We start from the raw sequence: 24085 nt of genomic DNA on the forward strand, positions 1-24085 counted from the left end.
AAGGAACAATAAAGATATATTAGTTTGGGACCGCACTGTGGATGCTGCTGGTTGAGAGCTTTGCCAGGGAGGTGTGTGTGTGTGTGGGGGGGGGTCTCTTCTCCTGTAGTTTGATTGCTCCTGGGATGGTTAGAGGCAGGGTTGGGAAAGCGACCTTGGGAAAGGCCTTCAACCTTAGGCCCCTCTCAATTAATTTTCAAGTACTAACAGCTCCCTCTCCCCACCCACACTCAAGATTTTTATAATTAAACTCAACAAATCATAATAATCACATAAATATTCTATAAAAATTCAGGTTAAAGTGTTTGTGTGTAGAGGGGGGTGTTCTTTGAACTACTGTTGCCCCAAGTGACCACCTAGTCTTGTCTAATTGGGTCGGCCCAGGGCCTGATCAGGCCACACCCACAGCATTTCCCTACCCCCTCTTGTCCAGGAACAGACGTCACTTCCAAGGATCAAACCTGGGTTTTCGGAATGGCAGTGCACAGCAGTTGGACGGATCCACGCAGTGTTTCCTCAGTAGCCAATCAAATGCAATTAATAGCCCCTTATGGCTTCCATGCTGTTTTTAAACTCCAGTTACATCCAATCTGGCTGCGCTTCCGTTATTCTCTTTTCTAAATTTCATTTCCGCATAAAGCAGCAACACATTTTATCCTTGCAATATGCTTTGACGCCAGGCCTACTGAAAAGGTTGATAACAGTTTCCGTGCTACAGCCCCTGAAGCAGGGCTTCCCAAACTTGTCATGGAAATCCAATAACCACAGCTTAGTGAAAGCGCCCCACGATCGATAATGCAACGCGTGAAAAAAAGAGACCCCCCCCTAAGACCTGGCGTCTCTGAATGTCTTATGGATTTGTTTTCCCGAGGGATTGCAATGTGCATCACATTTTCAAACCTTTCTTTCAGCTGGAATGCACAGGCTGATTTTGGACAGCATATAATGCCGACGTGATCATCAAAAGCTAATCAAGCTTCGTATGTAAAGAGAAAATATTCTGTGTTGTTTCAGCTCTTACAATATAATCTCTACATGAAATCTGTGAAATAATACTTCTGAGAATGGATGCCAGTCATCTCACCTAGGCCAATGCAAGCAGGCGGTCCTTTTCTGTTATTTTTTTTTTTTGGGGGGGTGGGGGTCGCTACTACTGCATGCATGGAGATGTAGCTCTGGTTTACCTCTGTCCCTAGGAAAACGCTACAAAAGGTTCAAAGAAGAGCGACCAAGATGGTAAAGGGGATGGTACTCATCTCATATGCGGAAAGACTAAAACGGTTAGGGCTCTTCAGCTTAGAAAAGAGACGGCTGAGGGGAGATAGGATTGAAGACTACAAAATCCTGAGTGGAGTAGAACAGGTTAAAGTGGATCGATTTTTCACTCCCGTCAAAAATTACAAAGACTAGCGGACACTTGATGAAGTTACAGGGAAATACTTTGAAAACTAATAGGAGGAAATATTTTTCACTCAAGAGACTAGTTAAGCTCTGGAACGCGTTACCAGATGTTCTGGTAAGAGCAGACAGCGTAGCTGGTTTTAAGAAAGGTTTGGACAAGTTCCTGGTGGAAAAGTCCAAAGTCTGTTATTGAGACAGACATGGGGGAAGCCACTCCCCTATCCCACCTAGGGCAGTGGCATAGTAGGTGGTGGGCGTGGACCACCAAGGCCGCTGTCTTGGTGGGGGTGCTGGCACCTCTGTGCCCCCCCATGCCACGCTCGCGCCCTCCCTTCCCTACCCCCCACACCTCTTTAAAATCTTTCCCAGTGTGAGCAACTACTCCAGCCTGCGGCTCACAAAGGCCTGGCTCCCTCTGAAATCACTTCCAGATTGTGGGGCCAGGAAGTGATATCAGAGTGAAAGCCAATGCCAGTGCGAGCAGCAGGCAAAGATTTAAAGAGGAATATGGATGGGAAGGGAGGGCTTGAGTGTGCAGTAGGGGTGCCGGGTGTCCTCAAAAAAAAGACATGTCCGGGGAAATCCGGATGTCTGGGAACCCTAACCATAACCACCTTATTTTGTATGGTGAGCCCTCCAAAAGCCACCCCAGTCGCCAGTGTAGTAGGTTTTGAGTGGGTTTGGGAGGGCTGACCCTTTCCGCCACAAGTGCAGTATTAGCATGGCATCTGGGCCTGGGACTCCTTCTCTGCAGTCCACTGCACTGACCACTAGGCTGCGCTAGAGATTTGCTTGCTGCTCTAATAGGACTGGCCATAACATCTAAAGCCGTCATGCAGTCTGGCATGAACTCTTTCATTCACATCTTTGGAGGGTGGGAGAGAGTCAGTCACCACTAGGGGAGTTAGGGGAGCCTTTTTGGTACTTATTTATTATTGAGACAGGTCTAGCCTCAAATGTCTAAGGTTTCTGCAATGTTTATTACTGCAAAAATAAAAATATCAATCTGTCTGTCTATGGTGTCTATCTGTAACTGTCTAAATCATGTTTGCCCTAATCCCACCCAAAGCATGCCCCCTTGAGATTTAGATGCACTGCACACAAACAGCATAGAAAACCATCTAAAAATGTGTTTTGAAAATGATAATGTCTAAATACACTTCCCCATCAAATCTGCGGTTTCTTTTTTTTTCCCCAATTTCTTTATTCATTTTATATCATACAACAAGTGTACAGAAATATATCAATTAATATCTATTAATATCACTTGAAAATCGTACTAACAATCATCACAAATACATAAATATTATAACCCTTCCCACCCACCCTTCCTTAATTATTCCAAATAGACACATCATAGTAATATTATGCACTGAATATTCAGCAAAGCTCCACAAAACAACCCCCCTCCCCCCTTATGTGTACCTATATTATCTAAGGAAAATGATGTCTACTCATTAAGCACAGTTACTTACCGTAACAGGTGTTATCCAGGGACAGCAGGCAGATATTCTTAACGTATGGGTGACGTCACCGACGGAACCCCGGTACGGACACTTTTAACTAGAAAGTTCTAGTTGACCGCACCGCGCATGCGCGGGTGCCTTCCCGCTTGACGGAGGAGAGCGTGGTCCCCAGTTAGATAAGCCAGCTAAGAAGCCAACCCGGGGAGGAGGGCGGGTCCTAAGAATATCTGCCTGCTGTCCCTGGATAACACCTGTTACGGTAAGTAACTGTGCTTTATCCCAGGACAAGCAGGCAGCATATTCTTAACGTATGGGTGACCTCCAAGCTAACAGAGAGGGAGGAGGGATGGTTGGCCATTAGGAAAATAAATTTTGTAACACAGATTGGCCGAAGTGTCCATCCCGTCTGGAGAAGGCATCCAGACAGTAGTGAGTAGTGAACGTGTGAACTGAGGACCAAGTGGCAGCCTTGCAGATTTCCTCGATGGGTGTGGAGCGGAGGAAAGCTACAGAAGCAGCCATAGCTCTGACCCTGTGGGCCGTGACAGCACCTTCCAGTGAGAGACCGGCCCGAGCATAACAGAACGCAATGCAGGCAGCAAGCCAGTTGGACAGCGTCCGTTTAGAGACAGGGCAACCTAGACGGTTAGGGTCGAAGGACAGAAAGAGCTGAGGTGACGAGCGGTGAGCCCTGGTACGGTCAAGGTAGTATGCAAGGGCACATTACAGTCCAGCATGTGCAACGTCTGTTCCCCAGGATGAGAATGGGGCTTAGGGAAAAAGACAGGCAACACAATGGTTGAGGTGGAAGTCCGAGACCACCTTGGGAAGGAATTTAGGATGGGTACGCAGAACCACCTTGTCATGGTGAAAAACTGTGAAAGGTGGGTCGGCAACCAGTGCATGCAGCTCACTAACCCTCCTGGCAGAGGTGATGGCAATGAGGAAAAGCACCTTCCATGTGAGAAATTTGAGTGAAGTTGTGGCAAGAGGCTCAAACGGAGGTTTCATGAGGGCTGATAAAACCACATTCAGGTCCCAGACGACTGGAGGAGGCTTCAGAGGTGGTTTGACATTGAAGAGGCCTCTCAAGAACCGGGAAACCAGGGGATGAGCCGTAAGAGGTTTTCCGAGGATAGGCTCATGAAACGCAGTGATGGCACTGAGGTGGACTCTGATTGAGGTAGACTTGAGGCCAGCGTCGGAGAGAGAGAGCAAATAGTCCAGTACAGTTTCCACCGCCAATGAGGTGGGATCGTGATGATGTAGTAGACACCAAGAGGAGAACCGGGTCCACTTCTGATGGTAACATTGGAGGGTGGCCGGTTTCCTGGAGGCATCCAAAATACGGCGGACAGGCTGAGACAGATTCTCTGGAGAGGTCAGCCCGAGAGAAACCAGGTGGAGGGAGGACAGATTGGGATGAAGTAGAGACTGATGCTGCTGCGTAAGTAGAGTAGGAAACACAGGAAGAGGAATGGGCTCCCTGGAGCTGAGCTGGAGCAGGAGGGAGAACCAGTGTTGGCGAGGCCACCGAGGAGCGATGAGAATCATGGTGGCTCTGTCCCTGCGGAGTTTGGATAACGTCCGCAACATCAGAGGCAGTGGAGGAAAGGCATAGAGGAACCGATCCGTCCAGTCGAGCAGGAAAGCATCCGGGGTCAGACGATGAGGGGAGAAGAGTCTGGAACAGAACTGTGGCAGCTGATGGTTGTGAGGAGCTGCAAAGAGGTCCACCTGTGGAGTGCCCCAGCGAGCAAAGATGGAGCGGAGCGTGGGAGGATTCAGGGTCCACTCGTGAGGTTGAAGAATGCGGCTGAGATTGTTGGCCAGGGAGTTCTGTTCGCCCTGGATATAGACAGCCCTGAGGAAGAGACTGTGTGCCGTGCCCCAGGTCCAGATGCGGATGGCCTCCTGACAGAGGAGGGGAGATCCGGTGCCGCCTTGCTTGTTTATGTAATACATGGCGACTTGGTTGTCTGTGCAAAGGAGAAGGACCTGAGGGTAGAGAAGGTACTGGAAGGCTTTGAGAGCATAGAACATGGCTCTTAGTTCCAGGAAATTGATGTGATGTTGACGTTCCTGAAGGGTCCAGAGTCCCTGGGTGCGAAGATCTCCCATGTGAGCTCCCCACGCATAGGGGGAGGCATCCGTGGTGATGATCATGGAGTGAGGGGGCAGATGAAAGAGTAGACCCCTGGAAAGATTTGAGGAGTTCAACCACTATTGAAGAGATTGCTGAAGAGACGATGTCACAGAGATGGGATGAGAAGGAGGATCCGTGGTCTGTGACCATTGGGTGGCCAGAGTCCATTGAGGTGTTCTGAGGTGGAGGCGTGCCAGAGGAAGCACATGGACCGTCGAGGCCATGTGGCCCAAGAGGACCATCATTTGCCGAGCAGGAATAGAGCGACAAAGGAGCACCTGATGGCAGAGGCGGAGCAGAGTCCGTTGGCGGTCTGAGGGGAGAAATGCTCTCATCAGAGTGGTGTCGAGGACGGCTCCAATGAACTGAAGTCGCTGTGTGGGAAGCAGATGCAACTTGGGGTAGTTGATCTCGAACCCCAGGAGATGGAGGAAAGAGATGGTGTGATGAGTGGCCTGTAGCACAAGTGGAGATGTAGGAGCTTTCACCAACCAATCGTCCAAGTATGGGAACACCTGGAGGTTGTGAGACCTGAGGAAGGCCGCCACTACAATAAGGCACTTGGTGAACACCCTGGGCGATGATGCGAGGCCAAAGGGTAGCACTTTGTACTGGTAGTGGCGGTGCTGAATCTGAAATCGGAGATAGCGACGTGAAGTCAGATGGATTGGAATGTGAGTGTAGGCCTCTTTGAGGTCTAGGGAACATAGCCAGTCGTGTTGAGAGAGAAGAGGGTAAAGCGTGGCAAGAGAGAGCATTCTGAACTTTTCCTTGACCAAACACTTGTTGAGGTCCCTGAGATCGAGGATGGGACGGAGGTCTCCTGTCTTTTTGGGTACCAGGAAGTAGCGGGAGTAGAATCCCTGACCCCTTTGGTCTTGGGGGACTTCTTCGATGGCATTGAGAAGAAGGAGGGATTGGACCTCCTGAAGGAGGAGGAGGGTTTGTGAAGAGTGAGAAGCAGACTCTACGGGAGGATTGTCTGGTGGAAGAGTCTGGAAGTTGAGAGAGTAGCCGTGGCGAATGATGTTGAGGACCCACTGGTCTGATGTGATGACCTCCCAACGGCTGAGAAAAAGTTGCAGGCGTCCTCCGATAGGTTGAGGAAGAGGTAACGCCGGTGAGAGACTGGCTATGCCCTGGAGAAAGGAGTCAAAAGGGCTGAGCAGGTTTTGACTGAGGGAGAGGCTTGGCAGGTTGATGAGATTGGGAGCGAGCCTGAGTTTGATGTTGCTGACGAGGTCGGCGAGGTTGTTGCGGAGGTGGCTGAAGAGGTCTGGCGGAGAACCTACGTTGGTAGGAAGACTGCTGTCTGTAAGGGCGAGCAGGCGGAGTCTTTTTCTTTGGTTTGATGAGAGTATCCCACCTCGTCTCATGAGCTGAGAGTTTCTGGGTGGTGGAATCCAGGGACTCTCCAAAAAGTTCATCACCAAGACAAGGTGCGTTAGCCAGGCGGTCTTGGTGGTTAATATCGAGGTCGGAAACTCTCAGCCAGGTTAGACGTCTCATGGCAACAGCCATAGCAGATGCTCGAGAGGTCAGCTCAAATGAATCATAGATGGAGCGCACCATGAATTTTCGGAGTTGGAGCAGACCGGAAATTTGTTGTTGAAAGAGAGGGACCTTACGTTCAGGCAGATATTTCTGTAGAGAAGAAAGTTGATTCACTAGGTGCTTCATGTAGAAGGAGAAGTGAAAGGTGTAATTATTGGCTCTGTTTGCAAGCATGGCATTTTGATAAAGGCGCTTGCCAAATTTATCCATCGTTTTCCCCTCTCTGCCAGGAGGGGTGGAAGCATATACACTGGAGCCCTGGGTTTTCTTCAAAGTGGACTCCACCAGAAGGGATTCATGGGGTAGTTGGGGTTTGTCAAACCCCGGGATAGGAATGACCCTATAGAGACTGTCCAGTTTTCTAGGGCGCCTGGTACCGTGAGAGGGTTTTCCCAATTCTTATAGAAAGTTTCCCGTAAGATGTCGTGGACGGGTAACTTGAGAAATTCTTTGGGTGGTTGCTCGAAGTCTAGGGCATCTAAGAAAGCCTGTGACTTCTTAGAGTCAGATTCCAAAGGTATAGAGAGAGCCGCTGACATCTCTCGAAGAAATTTGGTGAACGAGGTTTGTTCAGGCTTGGAACCGGTATCAAGTGTGGAAGGTTCCTCATCGGATGAGGAAGGCTCCTCATCGGTACCGGGTTGGGATTCCTCCCATAGGTCCGGGTCCCTGACGTCGGGGTGCGTGGGACAGGACGGCGGTGTGGATGGTTCTGCGTGGCGAGTCTTTGAGAGAGATTTGCCAGAACGCATGGAGATGGTACCGGGGGAAGAAGAACGGTGCCGGTGTTGGTCTCGGGGAGCCTGGTGCCGTACCCGATGTCGGGGAGGATCGGCGTCAGATCGTAGTTGAATGAGAGGATTAATGGGTTCCGCCGAGAGTACCGGCATGGATGTGTTCAATGGCACCGATGGAGTGGACTCCGGTGGTATGGAGCGATGCTCGGGCCGGTCCGGTACCGGAAGTAGCGGGGGCAACATTGCCGGCAACAGATGTTGGAGCTGTTGCTGTAGTTGCTCCTGCAATTGGGTTTGGAGTATGGCCGCTATGCAGTCGTCCAGAGGAGGCACCGGTACCGCTTTTTTCTTTTTCGGTACCATAGGTGCCGCTTCACGCCCCGGCGATGAGGAGGCCGATGACGAGGCACTCACCGATATCGGGGCGGAGCGTTTGCGGGGTCGGCGCGATGCCGAGAGGACCGGCGTCGCCGTTGTGGCAGGAGGGCGCTCAAGGGAAGTGGAAGGCTTCTTAGCCGGCTTACCTGGCGCTATCGACCCCGAGGAAGGATCAGGTGGTGTCGATGTAGTCGGTGCCGACTTCGGTGGTGCCGTCGATGGTGTGGCAGATTCCATGGCAGAACCGGTACCGAAAAGAATATTCTGCTGGATCTGCCGATTTTTTAACGTACGTTGTTTAAGAGTGGCACAGCGGGTGCAGGTGTCAGCCCGATGCTCTGGACCCAGGCACTGTAAACACCAATTGTGTGGGTCAGTGAGAGAGATCGGGCGTGCACACCGCTGGCACTTTTTAAAGCCCGGCTGAGGGGGCATGAATGGAAATACGGCCTCCGCAAAATCAAACCCGGAGGCCTGTATGTTGGCAACAGACCCCGCCGGGGCCGGCCAGAAAAATAAGGAAAAAAACTAATTAATAATGTTTTTTTTTGTTTTTTTTTTGAACGAAACAAAAAAAAAACCCGAAGGGAAAAGTAAAAGAAAAGAAAATACGCGAGCGGGAAGGCAAGGAAGGAGATTTCAACAGCCGTTGAAAGCACATGCATCTTCTTCGCTCCGCGGAAACGAAGAAACTGGGGACCACGCTCTCCTCCATCGAGCGGGAAGGCACCCGCGCATGCACGGTGCGGTCAACTAGAACTTTCTAGTTAAAAGTGTCCGTACCGGGGTTCCGTCGGTGACGTCACCCATACGTTAAGAATATGCTGCCTGCTTGTCCTGGGATAACAATAATTTTCTAATAGCCCCCCATATCTTTATAAACGTATTATAATTCCCCTTCTGCAAAGCAATCACTCTTTCCATTTTATAAATATGGCATAACGAATTCCACCAGAATGTATAATTAAAATTAGTCTAATTTTTTCAATTGTTGGTAATATGCTGAATGGCGACCCCTGTCATAATCAACAAAAGTTTGTTGTTTTGTGATGATATTTGACTTTTTTTTTTTTTTCATAGACATACCAAACAGAACCGCTGATTCGGTTATTCACAATTTTTTTTAGGGGGGGGAAAGCTTAATTTCGGATCTTCCCCGCCTGCCTCCCGCCTTCCCCCCGGCATCCTGGTCTTACCTGATGGTCTAGCGGGCTTTCGGGGCAGGAGCAATCTTCCTACGCTCCTGCCCCATGCAGATCGCCAATAGGAAATGGCTGCAGTGAGCTCCCATCGTAGTCTCGAGACACGCAGCATGCACGGAAGGAGGCGATCGGAGGCGGAGACCGGGGGTGGGTCAGAGCCGGCACAAAGTTATTCGCAATTTTTCACACTTCGCTGTCCGGCTCTGCCCCTAACACCCCGCAAATACCTAGGGAGAAGTGTACCGGTTTATGCCATTTTGGGATGCTTTTCTCTTCTAGAAATTAGCTCCATTGTAAAACAAGGACTGGCCTCACTCAGAACATGGAGCCACCTGACCACCCTCAGAAGACACAAACACACAGTGGCTCCCGCATCTCCTACCATCCCTTATGCTATACTAGCCATCAGTCAGTCATTCTCATTCTACTGACTGCCCATATTGTCTGCTAATATTTAATTGTGACAGCTGGCAAGAGAGAAACAAATAACGTTAATATCCTTTCCTTTAGAGAAAACCGGGAAAAGAGTCTCCTGGTAGCACAGATTCCTACTGGATATAATTGCTTGCATAATGCAAGCCCAAATCCTTGGTTTCTGCTCTTTATTGAAGAGATTAGAAGGTACCCAATTTAATGCATTAAGCCGATAAGTCTTGTCTGTGTCATGCACTTCCCGTCTTTTTGGTTAAAATTTCTGCTGCAACCTCTGCTGTAACTGGCATCTAGAACAGGCTTTGGGTACGGAGTGTGGGCATCGCTACAATTTTCAATCCCACCCCTCCACCTCCACCCCCCCCCCAAAAAAAAAAAAAAATCACCGGATATAAAAGACAGAAGGAAAATTGAGTGACTGTGTGTTACGACCTCTTGGGCCCTGGCTTTTATTAATATTTCCCTACATTTGTTTCCAAACGAAGAGGTTTTTGGGTAAAGGTAAATGAATATTGCAGGGAAAATTACAAAGTCTAGGAGACATTCAATGAAACTGCAGGGAAATACTTTTAAAACCAATAGGAGGAAATATTTTTTCACTCAGAGAATAGTTACGCTCTGGAACGCGGTGCCAGAGGTTGTGGTAAAAGCGGATCGCGTAGTTGGTTTTAAGAAAGGTTTGGACAAATTCCTGGAGGAAAAGTCCACAGTCTATTATTAAGACATGGGGGATGCGTCTGCTTGCCCTGGATCGTGTCACCCACCCGGCCTCCGCAAGTGCGGGGAAGGGTGGCTAGGCTGATTGCTGCGTGCCACTCTAAAGCGAGAATGGCCCTTCAAAGTGAAAAAAGATCCAATTGCACTAAGTTAGTTTCAATTCACCATGCAAAACAAACAATTCTTCAAACAGTAGAGTTTCGCAAGGTAAGTTCATATTTATTCCTTCCTATTAGGAAAAGTATCAATCTCAGTCCTTTAGATAAAGCCTTATGATGCTGCCCAAAAGAGCAAACAAAGAAAAGATAACTCAAAACTCTGGCTTTCCAGTAAGTCTGGAGTCAGACTCAAGCAGTTCAGTTTAGCCTGTGCGGTTTTCAGAGTCCCAAACAGGCTCTGGAACAAAAGTTATCAGTAAAGCAAAGTAATGCACAAAAGGAAAAAATTCCAAACACTGTAACATAGTAACATAGTAACATAGTAGATGACGGCAGATAAAGACCCAAATGGTCCATCCAGTCTGCCCAACCTGATTCAATTTAAATTTTTTTTTTTTTTCTTCTAAGCTATTTCTGGGCGAGAATCCAAAGCTTTACCCGGTACTGTGCTTGGGTTCCAACTGCCGAAATCAGCCCATCTACACCCTCCCAGCCATTGAAGCCCTCCCCTGCCCATCCTCCTCCAAACGGCCATACACAGACACAGACCGTACAAGTCTGCCCAGTAACTGGCCTAGTTCAATCTTTAATATTATTTTCTGATTCTAAATCTTCTGTGTTCATCCCACGCTTCTTTGAACTCAGTCACAGTTTTACTCTCCACCACCTCTCTCGGGAGCGCATTCCAGGCATCCACCACCCTCTCCGTAAAGTAGAATTTCCTAACATTGCCCCTGAATCTACCACCCCTCAACCTCAAATTATGTCCTCTGGTTTTACCAGTTTCCTTTCTCTGGAAAAGATTTTGTTCTACGTTAATACCCTTTAAGTATTTGAACGTCTGAATCATTTCTCCCCTGTCTCTCCTTTCCTCTAGGGTATACATATTCAGGGCTTCCAGTCTCTCCTCATACGTCTTCTGGCGCAAGCCTCCTATCATTTTCGTCGCCCTCCTCTGGACCGCCTCAAGTCTTCTTACGTCTTTCGCCAGATACGGTCTCCAAAACTGAACAAAACTGAACACACACTGCCCTTGCATTCAACTCTTAAACAAACCAATTCTCAACAAAATAAACAGTTCATATTCTCCAAGCCTGCCTATTGCCAGTTTTGGCAGGTGTTTAGCTCCTGAGAGCTGATTGTGGAGGTTAAGGCTGCAGTGTCGCTTTAATCACTTTTTCTTCATGTAATACACTTCCCCCTCTGTATTCGCGAATTCCGTATCTACGGATTCGGTTATTCACGATATTTGACCAAAAAATACATTTTAATTTTTGGGGCTTTTTTTTTTTTTAGCCCTGTAATCCCCCCCTTAAGCCTTACCTGGTGGTCTAGCGGGTGTTCGAGGCAGGAGCGATCTTTCCACGCAGATCGCTCACAGGAAATGGCTCGAGAGACTACGGGAGCTCAAGGCAGCCATTTCCTGTGAGCGATCTGCACGGGTAGGAGCGTGGGAAGATCGCTCCTGCATGAAAATCTATTAGACCACCAGGTAAGGCTTAAGGGGGGGGGGGGGGCTTACAGGGCTAAAAATAGCCGGAGGAAGCAGGGGACAAGGGCAGAACCAGCCTGAATATTATTTGATGTTTTTTCCATATTCGCGGGCTGGATCTGCCCCTTATCCCCGTGAATACGGAGGGGGAAATGTATAAGAGAAAAAAAAGAGTCCCTCAAAAAATATCCCACCCGGATGGCACAGCAAACACATCCCCACAACCTTATGCATTCCCCAGCAGTTCCACACACTCTAGGGCTTTTGGTTCCAAACAATCCAACAACAACCAAAAACTCTCAAAAGAATAATAGTCTCTTGCTAACAGCAAAAAACCAGCACTGCTAGTAGCACAAGTCTTTCCCAGAGTCCCAAAGGTTTTGGTAAAACCACACAACAAAACTAGACAAAAACTCTGTCTTTCTTTCCCAAGCAAGAGAAGAGGAAAAAAACCCATGCCAAAAATGGCTACTTGCCCATGGCCTCTGCCTGGTTAGGAAATGGCTCTGATTTAGCAAAGTCCATGCTTTCCACTCCCGGGTCTGGCTCTGGTGTCTGGGAATCTTCAGGACCCTGCCATTCCATGGGGTCTTCTGCTTGGACCCACTGCTTTGGCTGGGAAGGTTTTCTCAGCCACTACCCTGGCTAGTTTCTGCAAGCTTGTTAAGTTTGTTTGAACCACACCCAAACCTAGCTGAGGTAGAAGCAGGCTTCAGCTCCCTCTGGCTCCCCTGGTGCTCGCTCAGGAGATTTTCCTCCTCTGGCTGAAAGGGCTCTGCCTAGGCTGAAATGGAGGATAGACAGCTCTAAGTGGTTTATACTGCCTTTAACTATGAATCTGCTTCTCTCTGTGGCCTGGAAGCACAGTTTCTTGCCTCACCTGTGTGTCAGGGCTGACTAACGGGTCGGAACTGTCACAATCGGTAGCAAGGAATGTTGCTACTCTGTGAGGTTCTGAAATCTTTGGGATTCCAGAATCTTGCTATTCTTTGAGATTCTGTATGGAATTTTGCTACTCCTTGGGTTTTGGCCAGGTACTAGTGACCTGGATTGGCCACCATGAGAACGGGCTACTGGGCTTGATGGATCATTGGTCTGACCCAGTATGGCTGTTCTTATGCTCTTACGTGAGCTGAGTATAGGACAATTAAGCCATTGTAACATCACTGATGAGGTTGGCTCTCTGGTCTGATGAGGATTGGACCTCTGGTCTGACCCTGCAGAGGCATTTCTTATGGCTCTGTGGAATGAGGCATTATGACATCACAATCTCAGATCTGGAATGTTTCTGTCATTGGGGTTCCGAAATCTTGCTATTCTTTGAGATGCTGGAATGTTGCTACTCCTTGGGTTTTGGCCAGGTACTAGTGACTTGGATTGGCCATTGTGAGAATGGGATACTGAGCTTGATGGACCATTGGTATGACCCAGTATGGCTGCTATTATGTTCTTACTTGAAAAAAGTATAGGACAATTAAGTCATTGTAACATCACTGATGAGGTTGGCTCTGAGGCACTGTGGACTGAGGCATTATGACATCACAATCTCAGCTCTAGAATGTTGCTCTCATTGGGGTTCCGGAATCTTGCTATCCTTTGAGATGCTGGAATGTTGCTACTCCTTGGGTTTTAACCAGGTACTAGGGACTTGGATTGGCCATCGTGAGAACGGGCTACTGGGCTTGATGGACCATTGGGCTGATCCAGTAAGGCTATTCTTATGTTCTTAAAGCCGAAGATATGGCCAGTGGCATAGAGTGGGTGAGTGGTGCCCCTCCCCCACACTCTTCTCCACCCTCACTCCTTCCCGACCCCCCCCCCCCCGCTGGGCGCGCCCCCCTTCTCCTCCCCTGTACCTCTTTAATTTTCTCAGCATGAGCAGCATCACGAACTTGCTGCCCGCATTATGTCGGCTTTCCCTCTGACATCACTTTCTAGGCGCGGGACCAGGAAGTGACATCACAGAGAGCCGATACCGATGCGGGCAGCAAGTTTGTGATGCTGCTCGCGCTGGTAAAATTAAAGAGGTACGAGGGAAGGGGAACACGCGTGCAGCAGGGGGAAGGAGAAGGGAGGCAGAGAGGAAGATGGGTGACAGTGCCCTCACCGAGAGGGTGCCCGGGACGAACCCCGCCCCCCCCCCCACCTCCTCTTACTATACCACTGGATGTGGTCACCATCAAGAACTTTCCGTCAAGAATTAGGGGCTTTCCTCTGACCAGTAAAGAAGTAAATGAGTTCCTTATTGTGTGGAACGACATTTGTCTTTCGATTTCTTCAGCATTTACATTTCTGAAGCGAAAATATGAACTGCATGGAAAGTATGCAAGTCACAAAGCATTCGGTGGCATTATCTTGACAAAGCGATGGTTGTTCGGTAGATATTTGGGAGGCAGGGTGGCTAAGTTCCCTGCAATATTCTGAAAATTTGACTTCAAAAGTCCTTGAGATAAGGGTGCTGTGTCAGTGGGAAGTAGCTTATATTTGATGCTGGAAGGTATTTGCTTCTGTATTAATGCAGCGTGAAGATAATAATTTCAGCCTGACTGTGTCGAGCGCCGCTGTATACTGGCTACGGAAGGAGCTCTGCTGCTGGTAGACTCGTGAAAGGAGGAAGAAAACCTGGAAAGTTTCCAGGAGGCTTAAATCTGCTTACGAAGAGTGCAAATAAAAAATTCCGCAAACGCGCAGCAAGGCGTTTCAAGGCCCGCTCAAGGTTTGGGCCAGAAATCAAGCTTTGGTGCATCTGCGCTACAGGAAAAATTTGCCTTTGTGGAACTGCGCAACACCTCCCCCCCCCCACCGAATTCTATAAAGATCGCTAAACGTTACATGCTCAAAGTTGGATGCGTTTCAATTTACACGTGCAATTGAATTGATTACTGAGCCAATTAATGCCAGTAATTCGGATCTTAATTATTGATGCTAATTGAATGTAATTAATATGTTTGCACATCAATTTAGATGTAGGATTGGTGACGGGACAATCGCGTGCCAGACACCAGCGCACCGACAATCGAGTGCTGACAATTCGGTGCAAGACACCAGCGCACCGCGGGAAAACTTAGTTTTAAAGAGCTCCAACGGGGGGGTGTGTTCACTTTACTGCATACTGTTCGCGCTGCTGTTTGGGTGTGTGTGTGGGGTGTAACCCCCCCGCATTATAGAGAAAACGGAACTTTTCCCGAAAAAAATCGGAAAAAGTTCCGTTTTCTCTATAATGGAGGGTTCCAACCCCCCCCCCAACAGCACCGCAAATACTATGCAGTAAAGTGGGGGTGGGGGTTCCCCACTCACACCCCGCTTCGGAGCTCTTTAAAACTACGTTTTCCCGCGGCGCGCTAGTGGCTTGCGCCGAATTGTCTGCCCTCCATTGTCGGGGCGGCTGACTAAGAACCGTAGGATCGATGCCTAAATTTTAGGTGTGAGTCCAAAAAGGAGGTGCGGAAATGGGGAGGATCATGGGTACATTGGAGCCGTTCTTCCACACCTAACTTAGGCAACGGGATTTACCCCATGTTCCCAGTGGTAAATGCTAGTCTTTAAAGAGGTGATAACTTCGAGCGCTGTTTATACAATAGCGCTCGCCCCCTCTTTTACAAAGGTGCGCAAAGCTTTTTTAGCGTGCGCTAAACGCAAAAGCGTGCATGTTATCCTACGGATGCGTTAGCGGTTAGCACATGCGTTGATTTAAGTTTCAAGTTTCACGAGATTTTTGATTAATCGCTTAATCTTGTTTCTAAGCGATGAACATAATAAAATTACAATATTTAGGGAACAATACAATACTTAACAATGAAATAAGTCCGAGAGGACTTGTGACAAACTTAACATACCCATAAACACAAGGAAAGAAAGGAAAGTGAAATACAAAATCATTAAAGAAAGCAAAACAATCAGGGAAAAAACATAAGGCAGGGGAAACAAAAAGTAGCCATAATATTAAACATTAAAAATCCAATTGACCAGAGAACTGGTTAATTCATTATCAAAGGCATCTTTAAAAAGAAAGGTTTTTAAATTACTCTTAAATTTCTCCAGATTACGCTCTTCCCTTAAATAAATAGGGAGAGAATTCCACATTTGAGGTGCTGTAAAAGAATAAATAAATTGCCGTCTAGTGTTAATAACCTTAAGAGAAGGGATCGTCAGTAAATTCTGTAAATCCTGCAGGGGAGAACACTTTGAAAGAAGCGGCGCTAACGGCTCACCGAGACCAGCAGCCATATCGGGAGCCATCTCCAGCAGGGCATCTGATCACAGTTACACCCCTCCCCCGATCCAGCAGGGGAGAACACTTTAAATATATATTTTTTATTTCTCTTGATACTTATTTTTTATCTCTATTTTTTTTATTTTTTTTACTTATTTATTTTTAATTCTATCTTTAAATTTATTTATTCATTACTTGGTGGAATATTCATTTCTATCTCTACCTCTGTCTTTATATTTTTATCTTTACTTTTCATAAATTGTCTCTTCAGGTACTTTAGTTAGATTGTGAGCCTTTGGGACAGTTAGGGAATTCCCAAGTACCTATCTTATTTATTTTTATTTATTGTATCTTTTAATGCATTCATTTTTGTAAACCGCTTAGAAACCTCACGGTTTTGATCCCATATGACCCTCCGAGAAGCTTTAAGATCTATTTCACAATATAATCTTAACATTCCATCTTTAAAAATAATTGGTACACGTCGTACCTCAATCTTTTCTGTGACAGCCCCTATGATCTGGAATACTCTTCCTTTACACTTAACAATGGAAAAAAACTTACAAAAATTTAAAAGCAATTTAAAGTGCTTTCTTTTTAAAGATGCTTTTAATTGATCAACTGTGTTTTAGTAATTAACTTAATCTTGTTTCTTACATTTATTTTCCCAATTCCCTTTTGTGTTTACCTTAAATGTTTCTCACATTTTCTATACCGATTGTATTTCTCCCCCTCTTCCTATTCGTGTCCAGGGGCTTTTCGGTCCTTTTTACCTAGTACGTATTTGTTGTCAGTCATGTAGTTTTTTTTATTATTATTCAATTAATAATAGATTTGTCATCACAGTAATGTAAGTTTAATTTGTTGCATTTTTGTTTAAATGTTAATTTTAAATTTTGTACAACGCTTTGTAGTTTCGAAAAAGCGTTCAATCAAAAACCTGAATAAACAATTAAACAAACAATTAGCGGTAGATAAGAATTAAATTAAATTAAAATTAAATTAATAACCTTAAGAGAAGGGATCGTCAGTAAATTCTGTTCATTAGATCTCAATGTTCTATTAGGAGTATAAGGGATTAATAGTTTATAAATAAATGCTGGGGTTTTCGTGCGCCTTTTGTAAAAGAAGGCCTCTGTGTTTTTTGGATTAGGCTTCATATATAGAATCTAGTCCTTAGAAAGGTGACAGGTCAAATGCGCGCAAGACAATAGCGTGCAGACAAAAACGCGAAGACAACTCAGCGCAAAGACAATAACGCATGAGACAAAAGCATGAAGACAACTCAGCGCAAAGACAATAGCGCACGAGACAATTGAGCGCAACGATAACTCAGCGCAAGACAATTGAGCGCAACGATAACTCAGCGCAATGACAATTCAGCGCGCCTCAAGATGGCGCCTGGCGAACGAAGGGCACGCGCACGTTCAGCACGTTAACACGTGATCACGTCACCAGTTATCAGTATGGTTCCCTTGCCCCTTTGCGTTTTGAATATAAGTCACGTGAATGCATTTTCGTTACTATGGTTACGTTTCCTCTTTATATATGTGCTCCGAACAGGCCGCCTTCCTTTCGCTGCCTGACCGTGTCCGTTATAGGTAAAGATCTGGTTTTGCTAGTACTTCATCTATAACGAATATTTGTCGTGCGCGGATTTTTCTCGCCTCTGGTGAGAGCGAACGTACTTCCACATTTCAGATTTCTTCATTTATAGGTATGTTTATAGTTTCGGTTCATGCGCACGCAGACTGTATATTTTTATGTCGCTCCTTTTGCAAGCTATATAAGATGCGCGCTACCCAATATGCGCGCATTTGACTATGAACCCCTTAGAAGTGTAGATATCCAAATGGACTACCGTTAATAACTACATGTCGATTCTTTATGTCTCATCATCAAAATAGGTGGTGGTGTGGGCGCACAGCCTAATTTTTGTTGCGTGGCATTTACCGTAAATCAGAAAATGGAAAATTGACCCTTTTCCTGCCACAGCTAATGGTGTTCTTAGTGCATAGGGAAGACTTATCATAAGGGCATGCTAAGGGTACGCTGCCAGGCACCTTTAAAGGGCTTAGAACACAATCAAAACTGCTGCCCCCTCTCTCCCCCCCCACCGCTGTGGTCACTCCAGGGCCACACACCCTTCCCAAAGCCCCCTCCAAACCAGATATCCCTTACATTTCCCCAATTCCAAACACTCTTCCTGAAGTCTTGCAGTACTACCGCTAGGGTTCAAGCTAAGAGCCTTATATGGAAGCTTGATCTCTAGTGGTAGTACTGTCAGACTACCAGTAGGGGTTGCCAGTGACATTTGGAACCTGGTACCAGCAATGGCCAGGAGTGAGTGGGGATTGTTCCTTCCTGAATACCACTACATACCAGGGATTTAAAAGGTAGGCCGGGGAGGGGGGGGGCTTCCAGAATGAAGGGAGCTTTGGAACATTAGAAATTGGGGATTTCTTGATTGGAAGGACACTTTGGGAAGGGGGGGATTGAGAGTGTCTGGATTGAAGGGGGCTTTGGGAGATGTCTGGCCATCGAGGGGGAGAGGAGAGAGAGGAAGTAGCAGTTTTGATCATATGCTGGCCTCTATAAGATGAGGCCTGGAAGCACTGGACCATGGCTTTGCAGCTCAGTGCTCCCAGGAAGTTAAAATAAACCCAGCTTATTGCTGGACTTATTTTTCCAGCTGTAGCAAAGCTTGTGGTATTATTAACGTGACCATATGTCCCGTTTTGAATGGGACCATCCCGTTTTTAGGTAGCCTGTCCCGTTGTCCCCAAGCACAGCTTCGGGACACCGAAATGTCCTATTTTCTGAGGTTCGTGGGCCGCTCGTTGAGGGTACGTGGGCTGATCACCACTTGCCCCCCGCCAGTCTGCTCATCGCTCATCTGCTCACCACTCGCCCGCTACATTTAATTACAGCCCTGGTGCCTCAACTACAGGAAGGGAAGGGCTAGCACTTGCAGCCGGCCCACAAGCCTTTCCCCTGACGTCAATTCTGATGTCGGAGAGAAGGTCCGGGCCAGCCAGAATTGACGTCGGGGGGAGGCTTGTGGGCCGTCTGTGTGCAATTGCTGTACATTCTGGCCCTTCCTGTAGTTGTGGCACCGGGGCTGTAATTAAATGTAGTGGGTGGCGAGCAGCGGACTGGGGGGGGGGGGAGGAGGAAGCTGTGGCGGTAGCAGTCCAGGGAGGAGGAGGAAGCAGCAGCAGATCGGCTTGGGCGCAGACAGGCTTTCCACGGCTTTGGGGGAGGGAGGGGGTACTAAGTACATAGGAAAGAGGCACTAGGGGCACTAAGGACCTAGGAAGGATGGAGGAAGGGAGAGGGCACTGGGGGCACTAAGGACATAGGAAGGAGGGAGGGGCACTGGGGGCACTAAGGACATAGGAAGGAGGGAGGGAATAGAAAGGGACAATTATTGGGCCTGAGTGCAGAAAGAAATGAAAGAAAGAAAGGATGCACAGTCAGAAGAAAGTGCAACCAGAGACTCATGAAATCACCAGACAGCAAAGGTAGGAAAAATGATTTTATTTTAAATTTAGTAATCAAAATGTGTCTGAATTTATATCTGCTGTCTTTATTTTGCACTATGGTCCCCTTTTACTACACCGCGATAGCGTTTTTTAGCCCAGGGAGCTGCGTTGAATGCCCTGCGCAGCTCCCGACGCTCAAAGAGTTCCTATGAGCGTCGGGAGCAGCACGGGACATTCAGCGCAGCTCCCTGCACTAAAAACCGAAACAGGAAGTTGGAACCAGAAACAGGAAGTAGATGTCCCATTCTGAGGAAAAAAAATAAATGGTCACGTTAGGTATTATAGACATTGCATTACTATGTAGCCCACAGTGACTTTAAATACTGTGTGTTACGGTATTATAACTTGCATTAGTGCACTGTAACATCCCCTAAGGGACAAATAAAGGACCCCTTTTATAAAGACAAAGTAGCGATTCTCCTGCGGCAAATGCACCAAAGCCAATGGGACTTGAATCTGGCCTTTATCTTCCCTCACGTTTCTGTATTTCTTTAAGAAAGCACGAGAATGACTGTTTATGCAACCATGGATGTGAACACAGCGGGGTTGGACTTCTCTCAGCATCACTAGTGAACACTTCAGGGGAGTTTAGATATGAGGATATAGATGCTAAGTGGTGTGAGAGAGAGTTGCCAGGGCAGCAGAAGGATGGGGTGCCCAAGACCGACGTTGGCTCCACCTCTCTGGACAGACTAGATGGGCTTTGCTGCTCTATGTTAACATGTTACTATGGATCATAAAATAATTTTAAAAAGTGGTTTCTGCCACGTGACAAAAACTGTAACAGGCCGATGACGGGAGGCTCGACAGGCCCTTTGTCCCTGTGTTTCATCATGCCCCTGAATGCCAAGCGAGTGCTTGTAAGGAGGAGCCAAGGGGATGCAAGGAGAGACAGCAAAAGGCGCGAGAGAGTCTTGCTTATCTGACCTTTGCTTGTCTGACGACCTTGGTGGTCACAGCAATGTCACTGAGATGAGCAGAGATTTCTCTTTCCCCGCATCATGTTTAGTTCAAAGGTAAGATTCTTGGACACTTTAAGTTTTAAAGTCTCTTATATACCGCTTCCTCTTTTGAAACATGCATTCGGTGTACATCTGTTTTATCCCTTGCACACTTTTTCTGTATTATCCGACTTTTTGATTATCCAACAACCTGTCAGTGCTGTTTGTGTCAGATAATTGAGACTCTAGTGCAGTGTTTTTCAACCTTTTTACACCTAAGGACCGGCAGAAATAAAAGAATTGTTCTGTGGACCGGCATCGGTCCGTGGACCGGCGGTTGAAGAACACAGGGCTAAGTCGTGGGCCAGACCCCGCCCATCTCTACCCAATCTCCACCCCAGACCCCGCCTCCATAATAGTACTAATTGCACCTTGCACGTCCCGTGCCTCATCTGGAAGCCTTCCCTCTGCCGTTGCGACGTCAGAGAGAAGGCTTCCGGTTCAGGCGCAGGATGCCCGTAGGAGCCGCTGCCCGTGGCTTTGTGCACTGGATCGAGGGAACTGGCTCAAAGATAACGCCGCATCGATCACACCGTGGACCGGCGGTTGAAGAACACTGTTTTGGGCCTGATGCACGTGCTGGCCCTGTGGACCGGCAGGAAATTTCTGTGGACCGGCACCGGTAATTCCATTGTAACCCATCCCACAGGGTCTCCCGTATTATCTAGAAAGGGCTGGCGATGCTGAGGCTTTAAGACTTAGCTTGGTCCTGGAAGAAAAACTTTGCCGTGAATGGTGTACGTCAATAGCACTCGTGTGAAGAAGCATTATCTGCTGGGCCATAGAGAGGACAGGGTGAGCTCATTCCTTCCAGACAGTCATCATCTAAGTGCTTCTGGTCTCAGCACTTCTTCCCCATTTGAAATCCAATGTTCACTAATTTAATAAGGAGAGCTAGCGGGAACGTCCCTCTGAAGCTCTGCTTTTTTCCAGTGGGCCATTATTATTATTTTTTGAATGGTAGCGCAAGAAAGCAGCTGTATAGATGTCATGCTCAAGATTTTGTTGCTCAATTGATGTTTGGGAGCATACGATGTGATTATATGACATACTTACACAGGCTGCTGTTCACTGATAAGTCCAACATGCCTTTTCTTTCTGTGGCCATTGAGATGTGCAGTACTCTCCTGAAATTCGCGGGGGTTCCGTTCCAGGAACCCCCGCGAATTTTGAAAAACCGCGAATAAGGTTTTTTCAGCTGATCGACGGCAGGAGAGGGCAGCTGGGGTGCCGGCGGGTGCTTAAATTGTACTTACGAAGCCGAGCACATTTTCCGACTACCTCTTCCTGGTACTAAGGTCACGGTCACACCAATCAGGAGCTGCTTTGACACGCTCTCTGGCATATCAAAGCAGCTCCTGATTGGTGTAACCATGACTTTAGTACCAGGAAGAGGCGGTCGGGAAATACCGCAAATTACTGAGTCCGCGATATGCGAACCGCGAATTCGCAGCGGTTTACTGTACCAGATTTTCTGTCAGCTAATAAAAGACACCTCTCCTCATTCAAACCAGAAGTGGATAAGGGGAATTTCTCCCTTCGCATACCTCAAACAGGAGGCATTTTTCTGTAAGATTCAGATTCCTAGGATAAGCAGCATAAAATCTGTGTTTCTCCTTGGAATCTTGCCGGGTATTTATGACCTGGTTTGGCCACCATTGGAAACAGGATCCTGGGCTTGATGGACCTATGGTCTGTTCCAGTATGGCAGCTCTTATGTTCAAGCCATTGTGACATCACTGATGAGATTGGCTCTTAGGTATTGGTGGAATGAGGCATTATGACATCACAATCTCAGCTCTGGAATGTTGCCACCGGTACTATTTGGGTTTCTGCCAGATACTGGTAATCTGCATTGGCCACTTTTGGAGATAGTATACTGAGCTTGATGGACCTTCAATCTATCCCAGTATGGCAACTCTTCTGTTCTTATGTCTGGTGTACAGTCCATAGTGCAATGAAAAGAAGACAGGATGCAGCCATCAGAGTGCCTTATGGATGTCCCTCCATCTGACTTGAATTCCAACAGATAAGAGGTGGAAAGGCTTAACTCAGACCTCTTCCTGAATTCCACAAATTGAACAAGCAAAATGTTTGTGATAGTAAAATCTGGCAGAGTGCTCTTATACACAAGGCTTTAGTATTAGGCATTTTTAATCAATGGTAGAGTATTTGTTATCAGGTGTCCATGGGCTTCTTCTCAAGCCTAATGAATAGAAACATAGAAACATAGAAACATAGAAAGATGACGGCAGAAAAGGGCTATAGCCCATCAAGTCTGCCCACTCTACTGACCCACCCCATTAAGTCTGAGTACTAATGACCTAGTTCCTTAACTCGACCCTCGTAAGGATCCTACTAGGGCATCCCATTTATTCTTAAAGTCAATAACGCTGGTGGCCTTGATCACCTGCTCTGGAAGCTTGTTCCAGTGATCTACAACCCTTTCTGTGAAGAAATACTTCCTTATGTCACTATCGAATTTCCCTCCTCTGAGTTTGAATGGATGCCCCCTTGTGACCGAGGGTCCCCTGAGAAAGAAGATGTCTTCTTCCACCTCGACACGTCCCGTGATGTATTTAAATGTCTCAATCATGTCCCCCCTCTCCCTGCGCTCCTCTAGAGTGTAGAGCTGCAATTTGTTTAGTCTTTCTTCGTACGAGAGATCCTTGAGCCCCGAGATCATCCTAGTGGCCATCCGCTGAACCGACTCAACTCTAAGCACGTCTTTACGGTAATGTGGCCTCCAGAATTGCACACAGTACTCCAGATGAGGTCTCACCATGGTTCTGTACAGTGGCATTATGACTTCAGATTTGCGGCTAACGAAGCTTCTATTGATACATCCCATAAGTTGCCTTGCTTTGGATGAGGCCTTCTCTACTTGTTTGGCGGCCTTCATGTCTGCACTGATGATTACTCCCAAGTCTCTTTCTTCTGAAGTCCTAGCTAGTGTTTCTCCATTTAAGGTGTAAGGTTTGCATGGATTTCTGCTACCGAGATGCATAACCTTACATTTCTTAGCGTTGAAGCCCAGCTGCCATGTCGAGGACCAGTTTTCCAACGTAAGCAGATCCTGCGTCATACTATCCTGCAGATTGCTTTCACTTACTATATTACATAGTTTGGCGTCATCAGCGAATAGAGTTACTTTACCCTGAAGCCCTTGGGTCAAGTCTCTTATGAATATGTTAAAAAGGAGTGGACCCAGGACCGAGCCTTGTGGCACTCCGCTGGTCACCTCCGATGTCTCAGAGAGGGTGCCGTTGACCACCACCCTCTGACGTCTTCCACTCAGCCAATCTTTGACCCATGCAATTAGTGTCTCACCTAACCCCATAGATTTCATCTTGTTTAATAGTCTACGGTGTGGGACGCTGTCGAAAGCTTTACTGAAATCTAAGTACACTATGTCCAGAGACTCTCCCGAGTCCAGCTTTCCTGTTACCCAATCAAAGAAGCCGATAAGATTGGATTGGCATGACCTACCCCTAGTGAATCCATGTTGACTAGGATCCCTTAGATTCCCCTCATCCAAAATCGTGTCTAATTTACATTTAAGTAATGTTTCCATGAGTTTACACACTATTGATGTGAGACTCACTGGTCTGTAATTTGCAGCCTCCGCTCTGCAACCCTTTTT

At 47.1% G+C, this 24085-nt stretch overlaps 1 protein-coding gene across 1 annotated transcript in view; it reads left to right on the forward strand.

Moving 5' to 3' along the window:
* TRPC5 (transient receptor potential cation channel subfamily C member 5) overlaps window positions 1–24085 on the forward strand; it is a 127404-nt gene that overhangs the window by 37035 nt on the left and 66284 nt on the right. The window lies entirely within an intron of this gene.

The sequence above is a fragment of the Geotrypetes seraphini genome, chromosome 5 (assembly GCF_902459505.1).
Source record: "Geotrypetes seraphini chromosome 5, aGeoSer1.1, whole genome shotgun sequence".
NCBI lineage: Eukaryota > Metazoa > Chordata > Amphibia > Gymnophiona > Dermophiidae > Geotrypetes > Geotrypetes seraphini.